Source organism: Motacilla alba, chromosome 6 (assembly GCF_015832195.1).
Source record: "Motacilla alba alba isolate MOTALB_02 chromosome 6, Motacilla_alba_V1.0_pri, whole genome shotgun sequence".
In the NCBI taxonomy this organism is placed as follows: Eukaryota; Metazoa; Chordata; class Aves; order Passeriformes; family Motacillidae; genus Motacilla; species Motacilla alba.
In genome coordinates, this window is record NC_052021.1 from 6,940,795 (window position 1) to 6,959,727 (window position 18,933).

General features: G+C 42.1%; 1 protein-coding gene across 3 annotated transcripts in view; it reads left to right on the forward strand.

The window, feature by feature from the left end:
* Positions 1 to 6,239: 6,239 nt before the first annotated feature.
* Positions 6,240 to 18,933, forward strand: part of RHOBTB1 (Rho related BTB domain containing 1) — a 50,257-nt gene continuing 37,563 nt past the window's right edge. The window contains exons 1-2 of one of the 3 annotated variants that reach the window (XM_038140316.1): positions 6,240 to 6,749; positions 11,772 to 11,867. The gene's annotated coding sequence lies outside the window, so the exon portion shown is untranslated. The other 2 variants (XM_038140317.1, XM_038140318.1) reach the window with 2 other exon arrangements.

Genomic DNA, 18,933 nt, shown 5'->3' on the forward strand with positions numbered 1-18,933 from the left:
CTGCAGATAAAATACTAGTTTGGCATCATTTAATTAACTATTTCCATTAAAATGTAAGTCTAAAAATTTGAAAGCAATAATCAGTATTCCCTTTATTTTTTCCTCATATTTCCAAATCTTCCAAACTTTTTAATAGGTTCATTTAAATGCATCTGGCGTATTTTCAATGTCTCTTTGTTGAAAAATGCAGAGAAAGTTTCCTCATGCAGTATACCACAATCTTTAAATGCAGAGGCAATACAAAAATCATAATTCTCTTTCTTGATCTTCTTTAACTCTCCAGTTCCACAAACAATTAAAATCCAGACCATCAGATCAAACATCTTGCTAGAACAAAGAAGTCAGAATCTGAATCCAGACACAAGGATTATTTACTGCCTCCCATTGTAGCAGACCTCTCTTATTTACAGTGAGACAACTCTGGCCTCCACTAGTGATACACTGCAAGGTGATAATTCTTAACTTCTCTTAGGGTCTTGGAAGCTAACAGCAAAATAAGGACCTCAAGTGCACATGGAACAAAGGAGAATTTCACTCAGGTCCTCTGTGGTCTCAGAAATGGCTTTGAGCTTCGTTGATTTTGGCTTCTGAGGAACCACGGCACTTACAGCCCACAGCAGAAGGTAGCATATAAACCTGAGGTTTGAGTTTGGGCCTTTTTAGAAGCAAAAACTTTTGTTGAAAAGTTTTATATAAGCACCTACATTTTGTTTTAGCTGATAAATGGGAGACAAAAGAAAGTGACACAGAGTGTTTCACTTCACAAAGAAGTGAAAACAGAGAGTAAGTAGATTAAACAGCATGAAAAAAATACTACTTACAGTTAAATATCCTTTTATGGATGGCAGCCTATTACCAGGGCTAGAAAAACATGTTCACATGAGGTTCAAACTCTCAACAATGAAGCATATTACTGTAACATATAGGACCAGCTTGAGAACTATCAAAATTGTCAATGTTTACATTTCAGATATATGTGTGTATCCATTTTTGCAAGCATATCATAATTTGAGCTATCAGAAGGCACTATTTTTACTGTAGTTATATAGACTGGCTAGTTTTGGCCAAAGTCCCTTGGTACTGTAAGTGGTATTTGAGAGGACAGAAACAAGGAATTCTTTTACAGCAACCAGTGTTTGAACTGATGCATAAATCATCAGAAAAAGATATGCTTTTCGACGGTGATGCTTGTGAGAGACTCCCACACACACTGCACAAGAGGAGTTTGGGCCTAGCTGATGGGGATTTTGGAGGTGGTGCGCTCATTCTATCTTCCACAATGTCCAGACTTCAAGATCTTCCAGACTTCAAGGAGTGGAAACACACAAAACAATTTGACATTTGAATAGTGCTGAATCCAGGAAGGGAGATAAAATTGTATCTTTTTTCTTGGAAACTCATGGTCACCAAAAGAATTTGTGCCAGCAAACAAGTAATTGGATTCAATCCAATACACATTTTCAGGAAAACAGTGTTTAATTCACAATGGACCTGCTCTCTTTGAGTTACAGTGATCACAAATGCTTTCCAAGAAGGGTAAAACTGTGCTGTTCTAGTTTGGTAGCATTTCACATTTGCTGCATGGTGAAAGGTTATGGTAAAAGGCTGTTGAGAACTAAGCCTACATGGTATCACAGGTCTTGATTCGTTGTACAGAGGATTTGTTAGGAGAGCAGCTACATTGGTGCAAATCCTCTGTATTGGCAGAGCAAACAACCACACACACTACGCAGTGTTGCAATCCATCTGGGTTTCAAGTGGGGATTAAATTCTGCAACCCAGGCTAGACAGGGGAACTATATAGCCAGAAACCCTTACCTTGCAGGAGCACACACAAATGGAGGGACTTAGGCACTTCTTCTCGACAGCAAATTCATCCATGAGCTCTGTAGTCACAAGTGTAGAAAAAGGAGGGGAGGGGAGGGGAGGGGAGGGGAGGGGAGGGGAGGGGAGGGGGAAAGGGAGAGGAGAGGATGGGGTAGGAGTATTTTGCTCTCTTCTTGTACTGCCTCAGTTTTACATCTGAACATCAGGACGGATAAGCTTTAGACAGTTTAACACTCTACATTAGTTCATCTCTCTTTTTCCAGGATCAATTTTGTGTAGTTATGAAGTCATGCAAACTTTTCTTGATGAATTTTGTGCTTTACCAAAGACTAGTTCAGTGTGGCTAAACATATTCACTACATTTAATAAAACTGTGAAAATAAATGAGTGGAAAGGCTTGTCTTTATCCTCCTTCCATGGCATTGTTGTTCTTTCCAGTGTTCTTGGGAGTGTACTCTTCAAAGTCTTGTCCAAGCTAGTTATAAGCATTTTTATTTAAAAAGAACGAACTGTATTAAGACATGATTTTGAGCAATGCTGGATAAACAGGAACTGTCCATCAAACCAGAGTTAATAAATGTTTATTTGCTTGAACCACTAGAACTCAGGTGCTCTGCTGTCACTTCAGTCCCGATAATTATGAGCACAAAGCAATGGGAGATTCAGGTAGGTTTTGCAAAATCAGGAATGGATTCCCTCTGCATTACTTTTTTATAATACAGATTTGACATTTCCACAACCTATTTCTCCCCAGGATAAAATATTTCACTATTACAACAGTCGGCAAGTGAAATCTTTTCATTCTCACAGCTTCCAAGTCAGCATCTTTACCCAGATAAACCTCTGCCAGTCTTACGTAGGTTTGTCTAGTATGAACACAATATGATTCATGGTGGTGACTGCCTCAGTGTTTATAAGATTATTTTTATAACACTCTATAAGGATGAGATAAACTTCCACCAGAAGGTTCTGGTGTACCTCCTGACATTTTATTTGACTCTTGTTCTGCTCACAACTCTCACTGAACTATTTATAATGTTTTAGATTCGGACTTACCAAATCCTCATAGGGAAGAACTAAAACCTCTCACTCCTCTGATTTGTTGCATTAAAGCTGTAATGAGGCCTTCTAAGAAAGGCTCTGAAATTCTTCAGGAAGGCTCCTGACAGTGATTCTGATATCTCTTAGGACAAAGAAGCAGACTTCAAAGCCAGTACAATCCTTGCCACACACAGATGTGGAGAACAGGAGCTCCACCTGCCCCAACACCACATGACAGGGATTAGGAATGGAAGCCAGAGCTGGCCACAGCATGCTGGGGAGTGTGGGCAGAGCAGGAGAATACTCAGCAAGAGGATGCCACTGTCTGAAGCCTGTTCCAGACCAATGTGGCAGTAAAGGGATACAGTAGCTACAGTCATAACCCTAAGATAATAGAGGATAAAACATTAAAAACATCTCAATAAATTGTAGCATAATGAGCCATTGACTTCCAAGCCTGTCTGGAGAGCCTGGGACTTGCTCATCCCTGTGTCCCGTTTGACCTCCTGTGTCACCACAGTTCACTTGGCAGAACTGAACACATGAACACTCCCTGCTCCACCACAGCACAAAGGTCTATGCTCCATTCACTGCCAGTGACTCCTATTGCTCCAAGGCACTGGTTGAAAACAGCTGAGGGGACTTCCAGAAAGCTCACAATCTACCTCCATCCTATAACATGTAGTGAGTGCTGAAGAGTACAAATGCACTTACTGTCACAAAACACATTTTGTTTCATTTTTCTGCTGGAAAAATTACCTCTCCCAAATCTCTTACCCTTTAAGAACTCAGACATATAATGAAAGCCATGAGTCACCTGAGGAACTCTAGTCAGACTAATGTAACTGCAGCTTGATAGTGGTGTAGCAATGAAAAGACTCACAATCATAAACAATTTTGTCACCTCAGTATCTTCTGTGAATGAGGAAAAATCACAGTCTTGACATCATGACTGGTATCAGTCTGTCTTATGTCTGGGTTCAACAGATAATTGTCATAAAAGTTACACAACTGTCAGCCAACAATTATTCTTAACAGCAAATTTCATAAATTGTTTTGTCTTCCATTCCTGGAAGCCTAGGACTTACATAGCTTCTCCTCATCTATTCCATGTGCGCTTGGAAGGATAATGGCACTCCATCTCTGCTTATAGATGCAACACCTGTAATTTTGCACAAAAACAAGCACAATATTAAAAGCATAAATTAATTTTTCAGAAATCAATATGGACTATAAATGAAAGTTGGTGTTAAGAGAGCAAGTGTTCTGTGAAGATCATTAGCTTTCCAAACTACTGCCTAATTAATTTAAAGCTGAAATGGAATTATCATACCTTGAAGAGCAGGTGATTTACTAAATACTTGCTTTTTTTTTTCCCTGAATGAAACATACAGTCTTAGTATCCAAGGCATAATTTTAAGGTAATGAAAATATCCTACACCCAGTAACTATAGATCAGTGAAAAAACAGGAAATCCTGCCTTTGCTGGCATGGGAAAGTAAATAAGTAAGACTATCCTCAGACTAGTGAAGTTTCCTCTCTGATACAGCTGAGAAGCTGCCTTGTGTTGGACTCAGTCTGGGATTAAACGCGAGAGTTCAATTTCTAAAATTGTCAGTCAAGAACCTTTCAAACAACCTAAATCCATTTTGAAGTGCTGAAGGAAATACATGAAACAGAATCAAGCCATTCAGTGTTCACAAAATACAGCTGATTTAAAGCAAACTATATAACCTGTTGTGTGGGTGGACTTTTATCTCATGTGGGTTTAGTTAGCAAAGCTAAAAATATTAGCCAATACAAGGTTGGAGGCTGTCCTCTGAGCAGATGCAGATGATAACCCTTGTGAGCTCAGCTGTCTGCTCCAATTGCCTTGCAAATGATAGTGTGTTTCCAGCACAAATTACAGGAATTTAGACAGTTTGTTTGTACAGAGAGAAATTGCACAACTATATGATTCTGCACTCAAATACTGTGGAAGCATGGTGGAGGCTTCCTTGTTGGGGCTCTAAATATGAGATTCCAGGAGTCTGTATAAATTCTTCCCAAATAAAAGAATCCTTCCAATTCTGGGAAGTAACTAAGGCCTAGCAATCTTTCCTTGTCCTTGGTACCACATATGCAAAAAAGGTCATTATCTTTCAGTCATTTATTCTAAACTTTACATTTAGCCAAGTTGCTAACAGTTTCTGTCCACTTAATGAGGGCTTCACAATACCAGTGCCATTTATTTTAAAGGCTCAGCTCCTGAAATCCTGTGATCACTCTCCCACATTTCTTTTACAAATGTAACAGTATGCTAATGTTTGATAGTAGACTAAAGCTGATTTATGTGCTGAAGGCAGTCTGTCCATGGCATCACAGAGCTCTACACAGGCTAATTCCCCCTGCTGCACAGTTCAGCATCCTGATACAGCATGCATGTATATTGCACTGTTCATGCAGTATACAGCAGGTACATTTCAAACCTTCATGACTCCACAGGGAAGCACATGAAATGAAAATCATCAAAAGGAGAGAGAAGATTCAAGGAACTCTGCTTCTCTTATGGTTCTCGTGATATAGGGGCTAGGTTCGTTAGCTGCACAGAATGCCTGATCTCTGCCATTGAGATAGGAGAGCAGTTTGGCTGCAAGCCCAGCCTGCCTCTCTACCTGCATTACTGCCGGCTCCTGCTGTCCTTAGGCCTTGTATCTGAGCCCTTCCCCTTTCAGAAGGGCTGTGGTGTCAGAAACTCCCCGTGACCACCATTAAACATCACCGACGTGAAGCACTGGCACAAGGGCTGAGTGCCTGGCCCCCACAGTCCTCCCAAATCCTCCTCAACAGCTCAGGATGACCCAGGATGGAAAACTGAGTCCAAGACCCTGAGAAAGCAGAAAATTCCTTTAACACCAGACTACTGGGCCGTTCATCAAGTTTACCTAAGCATTTCAGCAATACACTCTACAACCATTTCAAATGCCTGACGGAGCTGGATTACGGCGTCCTGCTATTGTTCTCTCTAAAGACTTCTCTTAGTATATTATTGATAGAGAGGTCAGACACCCTGAGGGCAGTGTAAGTGGAAAGCATCCTGAGCGGAAAACAGGCTCAACGTTTTTGGTTGTTTTGTTTTTTGTTGTTTTTTTTTTAGCTACGATTCAGCATGAAAGTTCTGAGTGGGGAAACTGAGGCGAGCAGTGCGGTGGGATTTACTCGTCAGCAACGTTAAACACGGGAGCTTTCGCAGTTCAGGGAGGCGCACACACCTTGATCCACATCTCATCGTGCGGATGGATGCTCACACGGAGCGGGGAGGAGGCGGCTGGGGACCCCACCCTCTCGCGCACGGAGGTGATGCCATTGCGGCCGCTCCCCGCACGGGGCCCCGCAGGATTTCCTGCCTCCGCAGCCCCTCAATTCCTGGAAACGCTCTCTCCCGAGGGCAGGAAGGGCGAGCGCGCCGCCGGCGGCAGCCCCGGAGCCCCGTGAGGGGCGCGGCGACCCCCGGCCCCTCAGAGCGGAGCGGAGCGGCGCGCGCGCTTCCCGCCGCCACCGCGCGCGCGCTGCTGTAACGGCCGCGGCGGCAGCGCCGCGTGCCGGGGCGCGCTCACGTGACGGCGCTGGTTGGCTGGGACGCGCGCGCCCGCTCCGCGCTGGGCACGGCACAGAACGGCACAGGACAGAACGGCACAGAACAGCACGGCACGGCACAGAACAACGGCACAGAACGGCACAGGACAGAACGGCACGGCACAGAACGGCACGGCACAGAACAGCAGGGCACGGCGCAGAACAGCAGGGCGGGACGGCCCCGCACCCGAGGCACCGCGCCGCCCTCCGCACCCCGCTGAGCGTCACTTCTGTCCTGTCCCCAGGCGGTCCCGCTCCGCCCTCAGGTGAGACGCTGCGGCCCCGGCGCGGGCGCGGGACGGGCAGACGCTGCCGCCGGTCGCTGTGGGTGACCCAGCGGGGCCGGACGCCGTGGGAAGCTGCGGCGCAGGAAGGAGCGGAGCGGCTGGGGCACCGCGGGGCTGGGAGCGGCGGGCCGGGAGCGCTCCCCGTTCCGGGCCGGCTCCCAACAGGAGCCCCCCCGGCTCCCGCCCCAGGAGAGTCCCCGCACCTGCCCGCCTCGCCCTGATGCCCGTTCCCTCCCGCGGTAAGGTCAGAAATGCTGACAGCTCACTCGGGTGTCAGGCGGTCCTGCTGCATCGCTCCTGAGCCGTTCCATACCGTTAGACGCGTTCGCCGATTCTCTGGTTTCTCACGGTGCAGGCAGGGCGCTGGGTATTTATCACTACACCTGGCATGACTTTTCCGTGCTCTTGCAGAGGGCTTCTTTACAAAATTTATCTCGGCTAACTCCTGTTTGTGAAAACTAAATGGACAAAACTAAAATCTGTTTGTATTTCACTTTCTGGGTATGGGTCTGGCACATTTGCTGTAGAAATGAAACTTTATTCTCGTATGGAATCTCCAGGCACTTTCTGCATGCACTTTGTTTGAAAAGCAATTTGCTGAATTAACGTACCATGCACAAAGATAACTTGAGTTGACATACTAGCAGCGTACCATCTATCTCGTGAGCAAAAATGGAATATTCCTGCCCTTAGGTTCCTTTTTAATCTTAAATTATTAATGGTCCTCTGCATAACAAGAATGAAGTTTGTAATTGGTACAGAGTGCAAATGCATGTAGAGAGCTTGATTCAAGAGGAGCTGGTTATAAAGAAGGACGTGCCTCCCTAAAAGACCTAGCAGGAGAATGACGTTCAAGAGCTCTTTCTCTTCCTTACAGTTGTTGAGAACCTCTAGGGAGAAGCAGAAGGCCGTACCTAGCCCAACTCTTCCGCAGCTCTTGGAAAAAAGGAATGCCAAAAGGGAAAACCTTTACCCTACTTGGGGAGCGTAGGAAAGCAGAGCTTTAGAGATACTTGCACTTTCGTTTAGCAGCTGTTTAACTGAGTTGTTGGGGTGCTCTTAAGATAGGGCTAGTGGCAATCATACTATCCCATCTTCTTTTAGAACCTGATTGTCAGCTTCACACCAAATGTTGTCATTTTTACTTAGTTAAATGGAAATATTTGTGTCACACTTCACAATGTTGTTGTATGTGTAATCAATACATGAAAAAGCTCCTTTTTCTCTGAGAGATCCCAGAAAAAAACATACTCGCCAAAACTGAAATAGAAAGGGCAAAACACTTGCATTTGCTATGTATCCAACAACATTAAAGGTTTGAATGTATGTTGAGAGGAAATGTTGGTTTAGGCATCAATGGGAAGTAACATTTCTACTGTCTGTTCAACCATGTAATGTAGAGCAAGTGAGGTGTGTCATAGTAAAGATTACAACAGTGAACTAAGGTTCTGCTCTTTCATCTACTTAAATTTCTCCCAGTATTTGAACTTTTAAAGGCAAAAGGTTGAAGTGAGACCATATTAAGCAAGTCAGAAACATAATGCTTAAAAGCAGTTTTCTTCCATGTAATCTCTCATGGTTTGTTGAAGAGATTTGGGACAGATGGACTGTGAATTTGTGATGTTACAGCAACTGAAACCAATGCACAGAGGTGATGGGCTAATTAAAGGAAACTCATAAAAAACTTGAGAGGATAAAATTCTGCAATATTGTTAGTTTGGTAGTAATAAATAATAATAATATCCCCAACAAACCAAACAAAACAGGAGTGGGGCAAAGACTGGATCAGCTAAGGCTTCTGAACAACACAAAGGTGAAGCTGAGGTGGATTTGAGGGGAAAAACTGGGCTGAGATTTCTTGAGTTTTCTGTAGTGTCAGTGTGTATGAGGAGTGTCTTGTCCATCACGGAAGAGGCTTCTAAACCAGATTAGACATGACTGTTGGCCACAAGGAGTCATCCAGGGAGCCCGGTGTTCCACCTGGCCTCTTCTGCGTTCCTTCTGGGCCTGGTTTGCACTGCAAATATTTCACTTGCCAACCTGCAGCAGGTGTTCCTGTTCCTCACCTGCCTGCCTATTTAAAAGAAATTCTCCGCTTTGGAGAATTACACCATGCAAGTACATCCCTCAGTGAATTACTGGGTGTTCCAGCAGGTTTTCGTTTCCCTCAGCCCACGGTGACCTTGCTGCATGTCCTGCACATGGTCTCACGGTGTGCTTGTTGCTGTGGGTGAGCGTGAGCTCGGGTCCTGCCTGCCTGGGTGCAGAGCACATGGGAGAGAGAAGGAAGTGCACTGCCACGACCAGAACTGAAGCTTCTCTGCAGGCACACAGGGTGAGGGTCACAGCAAGGCAGCTCTCTTCTGAGCTGTGAGTGCCTCGAGATTCTGGTAAGGAAGGTGCATGTAAGGTTTGGCTGCTCTGTTCCTCTGAGGGCATGTGGGGTTTCACCCCCGGATTGTGGTGACCCCAAAAGATGGAAAAGTCCCTCCTCCAACCCGTGCCTTTGAAAAAAGACTCAGTAGTCTTCTGTTGTCCGTTCTCAAGGTTGTTTATTGTTGGTTATCTAAAAGATTCTTTCCCTGAACTGCTGTGGCCCGTTCAGCAGGTCAGACAAAGGCACACTGCCCTCCCAGGGGGCTGGTGCCATCTTTTATATCATATATTACATGTTACATGTTTATACTTTTTCCCCAATGCCAATCATCTATATTGAATGGTGACTTTCTACTCTAAACCAATCTGTGAGTGCCAACGTCACCAAAGACATGGAGGCTAGGAAGGAGAAAGAAAGAGGACAGGGCACACCCAAATCCCTCCATCTTAGAACCCCTGACCCCCATGTACAAAACTTGGACCCCTGCGTACAAGGCTTAAAACCCCCCTGTACAGCACTCAAAAATCCTTCCTTTCACTTCATGATTATCTCTACTACAATACCTAACTTGTGTGTGTGGCTTGTAATTCTTCATACAGAGTTAGTAATTTGCTCCATCGGCTAAGATCAAAACCCCACGTGTGTCTTTGGCTGCATGCCAGGGTCTCAGAGCCCCCTGCCAGCGGCTCTGGCCATCCAGGACACCCAGAGGGATGTCCTGGATTCCGACAAGGGCAGATCATCATCATCACAGAGAGAGATCTGCTTCCACTACCATGCCATGAGAGATGTTTATATTTTGGAGTTGTAATAGGGTAGAACAGTGCTAGTTAAGAACTCAACTATCTTCAAAACCAGAAAGTGGAAGACTGAGGAGCAGGGGGATGAAGGCCATAAACTTTTATCTGTGAAGTGGAGCTTTTAGGCTTATGCTTTAGTAATGATGAAAATCAGGTTTAGCTACATTTCTATCTGCTTACATTCTTCAAACAACTGGTCTCACTTTACAACATAGCAATTTAAAAAATATCTCAGCAAGCAGGAGAGTCTTAATGTGGCCTTTAATAGGACAGTAATGTAAATGATTCATGATTGATGAAAAAGAATTATGAATGAGCTTGTGGAAGGGCTTTACATGTCTTTTTGAGAGTAAGAAGGATCTTGATATATCCTTGGAGGTCATGTCTGTAGATTTTAATGAGGGTGAAGCAGAGAAAGGCTGTTAGAAATGAATGAGATCTCAGTGAAGTAGAGACATAGAAAGCTCTGGGTTTATGATCAGACAAACCAGGTGCCCTTTTCTAGTTTGTTTTTTTTTTGAAAAGAAATGTTCTGAAAGAAGCTGCAAGTAACTTCTAATCTGCCATCAGTACTCAAGAAACAAGTAAACAGTTACAAATGGTACAGTATCACATAAGGTACCTATTTAAACAGTTTTAGAGTCCTGAGTATGCTAATGTCACTAATTAATAATTTGGGGAGCTGTTTAATTGTGGGTTAAGGCTGTTATTTGTAGGGCTTATGAAGGGAGCTGTGTGGGTCTGCCTCGGAGGAAGTAAGGTGGAGCACAGTAAAGATGGTGAGAAGATTCTCCACAGTAGTAGCTGCATGAAACATGGCAGTTCAGGAAGACTGATGTGTCTTTGCCACTAAAATGCTTATTGATAAGTAGGAAAGAGAAGGGCAGGACTCCTAGAGGACATAAACATCATGCCTCTAGCTCTTGTGTCAATTCTTGTGGCTTGTCTATTCCACAAAGGTGGAATAAAGTGTTACTTCATTTTCTGTTTGCTCTCTCTCTTGTGTTGTGTTGGGTACCTACAGAAGGTTGTAATTTCTGTGAGAAATTAACTTCAGTCCTAAATTCAGTTCTGAAATGATCCTGATAAGAAAGGAGAAATGCCCAGTGGGCCACTACTCTGTTCATTTGAAGATTCTGCGTTTCACTGCTGCTATTCAAGCTGGCCTGAACCTCTGAAACCTACTTGTGCCCCTAAGCTTTGCTTTTAGGGCAGCATCTGGGGTGAAATCAATGTTGTTCCCACCTTCGGTTCTTGGAAAGCCTCCACCTTGCTCCTGGATGGGAACCAAGCCACAATAAAGTAGACATTTACCAAACCCAATGAAGGACATTTATGGTTAATCTCATTTGTTACTAAAGGGGGGAAGGCACACAAAATTCCCAGTTCATGTGTCATCAGGCTGTCAGCTCATATTTTAGAGTCTTGTCCCCTTGAAGGTAGCCAAAAAATCCCTCCTCAGAGTCTGTTGCCTAAGAGAGAGGAGCTGGTTAACTTGGATACAGCAGTGTTAGGTTCTGACACCTAAGGTGGTTTGGGTTTTTTTAAATCTAAATCCATAAGGAAATTATTCATGAAAAAGCTTCATTTGACACAGTTGTGACAATCTCCAGTTATGCCCAAAAGCTCGTCAGGCTACCCATGATTTCTTCACTGCATTGGAGCAAAGAGTGTTTTAATGAAGATACACAGTTTACCTGTTTGAAACTTCAAAAGACTGTTTTACTGACCAAGCAGGCTTGTTTTCTAATATAAAACACATGATAAATGATGTTGTTGCTGTTGCATGTGTTCATTCTTTTTTTTTCCTTCTTTCCTGTTTAGGAGTGCCACGTTAAGAGAAAGACATGAAGTATTTTTAATGAAATTCTGCTTTTGATCAAGCTGCTAAAAATGGATGTGAACATTTTCTCCTGTGAGGTAAGTATTGTCAGGGAGAAAAAAAAAACCCTGACTTGTTTCACTTAGTGTTGCCTGTCAGCACTGCTCTTCTGACCAGCAGCTTTTGGTCAAGTATTTTAGAGTTATAACATCTGTGTCTTGGCAAAATTTGTACCAAAAAGTCTTAACTGAAAAGTCCTACAAATAATAGTTTCATTTACGGGATTAGTCAGCTTTGTTCTGATATTCCTGCAGATAAAAACAAATGTTGGTGTTGCAGGGTTGGTAATGAGCAGCTTCTGCACAGAGTAGCTTTTGACCCAATGTCAGGCTTTTTTCCAAGCATCAAAGAAACGGAAGCTGCAAAGTCTGATTTTCAAGAGTGAATACTCACACAGACTAACTGCAGGTGCAGGAAATGAGCTAGATCCTGGGATGAAGGCAGAGTTTGCACCACAAACATGTAGGTACTTTTCCATGCATCCAGGCAGCTTTCTGAGTTCCTGATATGCAGCCTAGGGAAAAGTGGGGCTTCTGCCAGCCTGAGTTACAGCTGTATATTTATATAGCTTTTGTCAAGCATCGCAGCCAGATCTTCACAGTTCCTGCAGTAAGTATGTAAGTTAGTTAAACCAAATACATGTCCTTTATTTAGGGGAGAACTGAAATTGTAAGGAACCTCAGGAGATCATAGAGTCAAACTCTCTGCTCACAATTTGGAGTAGTCAATGAAATTAGGTCATTTTCATCCACTGGCCTTCTCAGTCTGTTATATGTTTAGAAGTATTACCAAAAGATGGGTTTACAGCTTTCCATATGTATTAAATGTACATTCTAATAATGGAGATAGGGATAGTAAGATGCTACTAAAATTTGTCAGAAGGGAGAATGTTTTAATTAAGACAGGACTGCACAGGAATGGTCTGTTACTCTGAACAAAAGGAACAATAACTCTCTGATGTGTTCATTTCTTGCAATTGCAAATGAAACCTCCACAGGTCAGCTAACACTGACCTAATGTCATGCTGCCAGTATTTTCAAGACGGATTCCCTGCAAGAATTACCCCTTCCCAGGCATCTCTGGGGAATTGATTTATTTACTTCCTCCTGTAAGCAAAATTGCTTTCTCATAATAAAAGGAAGGGAAGTGAACATTGCTTATCCTGTCTGAAACATGTTACTGAAACATTTCCTCTGAAGTATAAATATTTGTTCATGGGAAAACATAGTGAAAATGTGAATAAAAATAAACATCTCGTCAGGAAGCTTAGGGAGCAATCTCCCTCCTGGGTTCTAAAAGTAAACACAAACCAAGCATCCCTCCTCCCCCCATCATTGTGTACTACCAAGCAGAACATTTTGTGAGCCCTAGGAGTAGCTACTTCCACTGTTTTGGCCAGGGAGGATTATACAATGAAGGGGTTAATCTTGTCAGGAGAAAGACATTTTAGCATTCAGAGCCTCATAGGAGGGTCAATGAAGTGAAGAGACACTTGGTTTACTTTGGATTTATGCTTATCTCAATGTGCTTTGAATTGATCCCTTAAAATTGGTAATTTAATAGCTTTAATAGTTACATTAGTAATTTAATGAGCCCCTTTCAGGACATCATCAAAGACAAACATATACTTTGTGAATAAAAATAGAAGTAATTTTATAGGCAATGCAGTTCCTGAAAGCCAGTATATAATATTACACATATGCAAGTTGTGATTGTTATGGTTTAACCCCAGCCAGAAGCTAAGTGTCATGTAGTTGCTTGCTTATGTACCCACAGTACATAAGAGGGGAAGAGAATCAGAAAAAAAAAAAAACCAAACCTGTCGGCTAAGGACTCTTTAATAATTGAAATAAAATATGGTAATCATTGGAATTAAAAGGGAGAGAAAAGAAAGGGAGAGAAGTAAAACCCCAGAAAAACAAGTGGTTGCACATGTGCTGGCTGAGGCCCAGCCCAGCCCTGAGCAGCAATTGGCAGCTCCCAGTTGATTCCCCCAAATTATATACTGGGCATGACCTTTTCAGGTATGGAATATCCCTTTGGGCAGTTTGGGTCACCTGTCCTGGCCCTGCTCCCCCTCAGCTTCTGGTGTTCCTGCTCACTGGCAGAGCACTGAAATGTCTCAGTTTGGAGTGAGCACGACCAAGCAACACCTACAACACCAGTGCGTCATCAGCATTCCCATAGTGAGTCCAAAACACAGCTCTGTACCAGCAACTAGGAGGAAAATTAACTCTAGCCCAGCTGAAACCAGGACAGTGATGCTATGAATTATTTAATATGCATTCACTGATCTCACCATCAAAAAGTACCTATTGAGGGAAATGGCACACCCAAGAATCCAAATATCTCTTTTCACCTCTGCTCCCAAACCTTGCTTCCCAGATGTTTTAAAATTAATTTCTGAGTAGCACGTATAGCTCATGTAGGTAAATTACAGAACAATATTCTCAGAAACTTGCTGTTTCCACACCAGTTCCTGTTGTTTCTCTGATTTGGTCTAACTTCTCAAAGTGAATATATCTGCAGGTCTGGAAAAAAGCTAACTTGTGGATGGGCTTGAATCAGAAAATGCTACATCTCTGGAAGGTGTGTCTTTGTAGAGGTGTTATTTACTCCTTAATATCCCAGTCAGAGCTTATTTGCTTTTGGGCTTCTGTGTCACTTGAGGTATTATGAGACAAGTAGTAGTAAATTTAGCTGTCTGGGTAAAGAAGCTACTGCTCTCTCAGAGATTAGTGTCTTCACAGTCAGTGGAATAAAATAGCTACTGCCTCTACAGTGCAATCTGGCACTTGAATGCATCTGACAATTCAGAATGGTAAATACAAAGTTCTGGACTGTGCAAAGCCAGCAGAGGGGTGTGTGTGCAACAGTAACCTTCAGCAGAATTAAATTTATCAGAGGAAATTTTAAATTTTAAAACTGCTTGAACTAGTTCTTCTCAGACTTATGACTGCTTGTGACTAGAGATTAGAAGCAAGGACTGCCTTGTGTGGGTGGTTCAGGTGTTAGAGGAAGGGCAATGTTGCTGTTTGTTGGTTTTGATCTTTGTAATTAAATTTATGTTCTCCAGCACAGTTTCAACAGTTTATCATACTGTTGAAATCCATGTTCCTAACTTTTTCATGGGATTTGCTGTGCTTTACATAAAGAAGAATGACTGGTTTTCACAACACCTATGCAGAATCAGGAACAATTTGTTACAGTTAGGTGGGAAAGGAAGAAAGAAATGATGCAGTTCTGAAATGTCCTTTAATTCAGGGAGCCTAAGCATCAAGGTACCCAACATAAGAGATCAAAGCTGGGATATAAAATCAGTGCTGTAACATCAGAATATTCTCTTGCCAGCTGGAATTACCTGTCTCTCACACCTGTGGAAGCAAGGGCCTAGCACCCTCAAAATGAGGATTTGCAGTCACAAAAACATAGTATGGTAACAGTACCTGAGCTTTAGCTGCTTTTTGTTTTCAGCTGCTTTGTCAAAGGGAGAATCTGCTTCTGCGTAGGCTCCTAGATGTGCTCAGCGTGGGCAGGTGTCCCAGTAATTGTCCTGAGCAACAGGTGCAGTTTACACTTGAGATAGATGTACGTGCTTGGGGCCTTATGGCTGTCCATGTTTCAGTTTTTGAACTTCCTGAATTTGTCACTTCTGTTTCAGAGACATCTTTTTGACTGTCATGTGTGCTTATGACAATAGCATTGATTATTGGTCACTAAATACAGAAGAATGTTTCATAACACACTTTACAGTCTTCTAAGGAAAAACCTGTGGCTCAGGCTTTCCTTGAGGCAATCCAGCTGTCTCCATTGAATTTCTCCAGGGGTAAATTTTGTTCTTTTAATTCTCTAATGTGTTTGCAACAGTGCTCCCCACTGGCAACACTATAATTAAGGAACTTTTAACTTATTGTAAGGGTACAATAGTCTTTTAACTGTAGATCTGAATTTCAGCTAGAAGCCTAATGTAAAAAATCAGAATGGTGGAGGAATGTTTATCTTCTGTAACAGATGCAGTTTGATGACATTTTAGCAATTTCTTGTGTAAATAATTCATCAATTTTCCTGCAAAAATATTTTGGGGACAAGGTGTGGGAGGAATTGAATTCTCTTGAGGATTTTATAATGCTACAAAATGCACCCTGCTCTAGCAATTTTGTCAATATGTATGGGAGTAAATAAGATTATTACCTTTGTAGTTCTTCTCTTCTTCCTTTACCCAGGAAAAGAACTCTTGCCTGACTCAGAAAAGTTTAAAACTAGAATGCTAGATGTCTTGCTACTTTGTTGAAAGAGGAAAAAAACTCTGCTAGTAGATGCTTTGGCAATATGACTTTCAAGCAATGAGTGGATGAGAAATTTCAAGGCACCAGAATATTTTTGATTTTGTTAAAGCCCCCTGAATGCCTGGTTAGCTTCAAAACCACTGCTATTGCTGGTTCTAGTTTGTTTTTAATTTTACAAAGGTATATTCTGTTCCTGACATATTTAAATACTGCAGTTGTCCGTGTAATTGGAAGGTGATGTCTTTTACTTAGTACTTTGCAAATTACACAGTATACACACACTCCTTTAAGTTCTCTGATTTGTGCCTAATCTGTAGTTCAAACCTGTAACAGTGATACTTTTCAGGCAGATCCTGGATGTAGTCCTACACCCTCTGTGAAAACTGCAAATATATGCAAGAACTATGTGATTTCATGGTTGAAAGCTTTTGAATGGTAGCATTTAAAAGAACAAAATCCTTCTTGGAAACTATTCCTAATAAACATAATTAGGGAAGTCTCATCAAGCAGCCTGTGGTGAAACATGCAAACTGTCTTTATTGCCTGCTGCTTAGACTTGGAATCACTCGTGTATGTTTTCTTGTATGGATCACTTGTGTGCATTCTTCTGCAATTTCTGCAGTTACCATTATCCTTCAGCTACACTGTTTTGCGAGAATTTATAGGAATTGTTACAGGCAGTGAAAGATATCCATCAGAACCAACCCTGGTAATATTCTTTTTGCATATGGTTTATGACTTGACTCATTGGGGAAACCAAAAAATAAGGAATTAGATTTGTTTAGACATATTGAAGTAAACCACTAAAATACATGAGTGGCATTTGGAAAGTAGAAGCCTTGTGTTGATATCATCCAGTCTCACCCACTGAATTTGTTGCGTTGCAAAAATGCAGGCTTTGCAAGAGAGTCTTTGCTAGTGTGACTAAATCGTGTCAGTAAAGTGGAGTAAGGTGGTGGTAAGAGGCACAAGTCCTTACCTTCCTGGAAAAGCTTTCTCTTTCAAAAAGTGAGTGGTTCCAAGATATAAAATACAGAGAATGTAACAAAGTTTGAATTTGGTCTTGAATTCATAAAATCCCAAAGTGTTGCTACTGTGCAGAATCACATCATTTAAAATAAATGAAGAATTGTGCTGTAATCTTGGGGGGGATTGTCATCCAAATGAGCACACTCTTTGAACAACCTAGTGAAAAAATAGTGAAGTTACAGGGGCTTCATTCATTTCTGTTTTGTTTCAGCTACTTTAAGTTATCATCTTTCTAAGACAGGCATGTAGCAACTAATTCTGTGGATTTTTTCTTCTTGAATTACTCCCCGAATTGAAGCCCAGAGGAGTCCCTGGACGCTTTTCCTCAACAGTTTTAGGAGGATTTATATCAGGCTCTTAAAACCAAAACTGGGTCTTGCTTTCATGTCTAGCTCACTATGGGACAGAGGTACAGAGGAGTAAGTTGTAGCTAATAAGGCTGTTTCTCTAAGATCAGTGATGATGAGATTAAGCTGCCTTTGATTCTTCTGCTTAATCCTGCTCTGTTGGTTTGACAGCCTATAAAGATCAGAGTATGGCTGGTGGCTGCTGTTCTTGTCTATAAGCAGTGATTCAGAGACCGATAACACTAGGTTTTGGCAACTGTGAAAAAGGCGACAAAATCCACTTTGTTTCTCTTCCCCTCACCCTACCCAACGTTTTCCAGTTCCTGTAACTAGAGAGCTGTGTCCAAGACTTGTCCTCATCATCTCTTTTTACCACCAATAGAAGCAACTCTGAGCAGGGGTGGCACATTGTTGCGGAGATCTCTATTTGTTTATTTGCTCCTGTGGAATTTTTGAAATCTTTGACCAATATTTTAGCTTCTAAGATTTGTTCTACATTTTGTATCCTCCTGCGTATAAATCTACTTGGCTTTTAGTAGGTGATTTCTGCAATCCTAAAAAGGCACAGAGAGCATTTAAAATGCTTGGAAGAAAAAAAGGGCTGATCCATTCATGTACAATTTTTAAAGCTCAATAGCTTAGATCAAGAGTGAGAGGGAAAGACTGTGTATGTCATTGAAAACCTTCTGTAGTTGTAGTATAAAGATATTTTAAGTCTCTTGGAAACTCAGTTCTCAGAGACAAGTGAATTTTGACTGATCTGCATAGAGGAGAAATGGAGACTGACAGCTAGCCACAAGGTCAGACAGACAGACAGAAAATCTTCCCCAGCTGACTGTTTGCTATGACTCTTATTTCATTCCACAAAGGAGTACTTTCCATTCCATTAACATCTGATTAGATGGCAGAAACATTTTAAGAAGCTCTGAACAGTTATGCAGATGCCAGCAGTATTACTTCCAGATTCATTCCCTTGCCAAACAGCAAAATGACACAGTCAAGAAGAAATCCTCCTACTAGTCAGTTTTTTCTATTTAGGTTTGGTTTTTTTTTTTGATGTGTTTTTATAAGTTGATTAAATCTTTTGTATCCATGTTGTAGTCCTAAGGAGCAAGAAGTGTGGCATATAGCAAATACAAGCTGTTGCAAAATTGCTCCCATTAGAAGAGATTACACATGTGATACAAAACTCTGCCATAGAACCACTTCTTAAAACAGCCTCATCCTCTCTGGGTTGGGAGTGCAGTGAGCCATAACTCTGCCACTTCTTCCCTTGGGAGACTCTTACATAACTGCTCAGCTGTTTCTCTTGCTGTTCTTCTTATTAAACCAAAATTTTGTTTTGCTTAATTGTATCCTGGTACACCTAACTTTGCAGATTGGAACTGTTCAAGTGGATCCATCCCTTTTAAGACCAGACCCCACAGTCTGTAGAAAGAGAA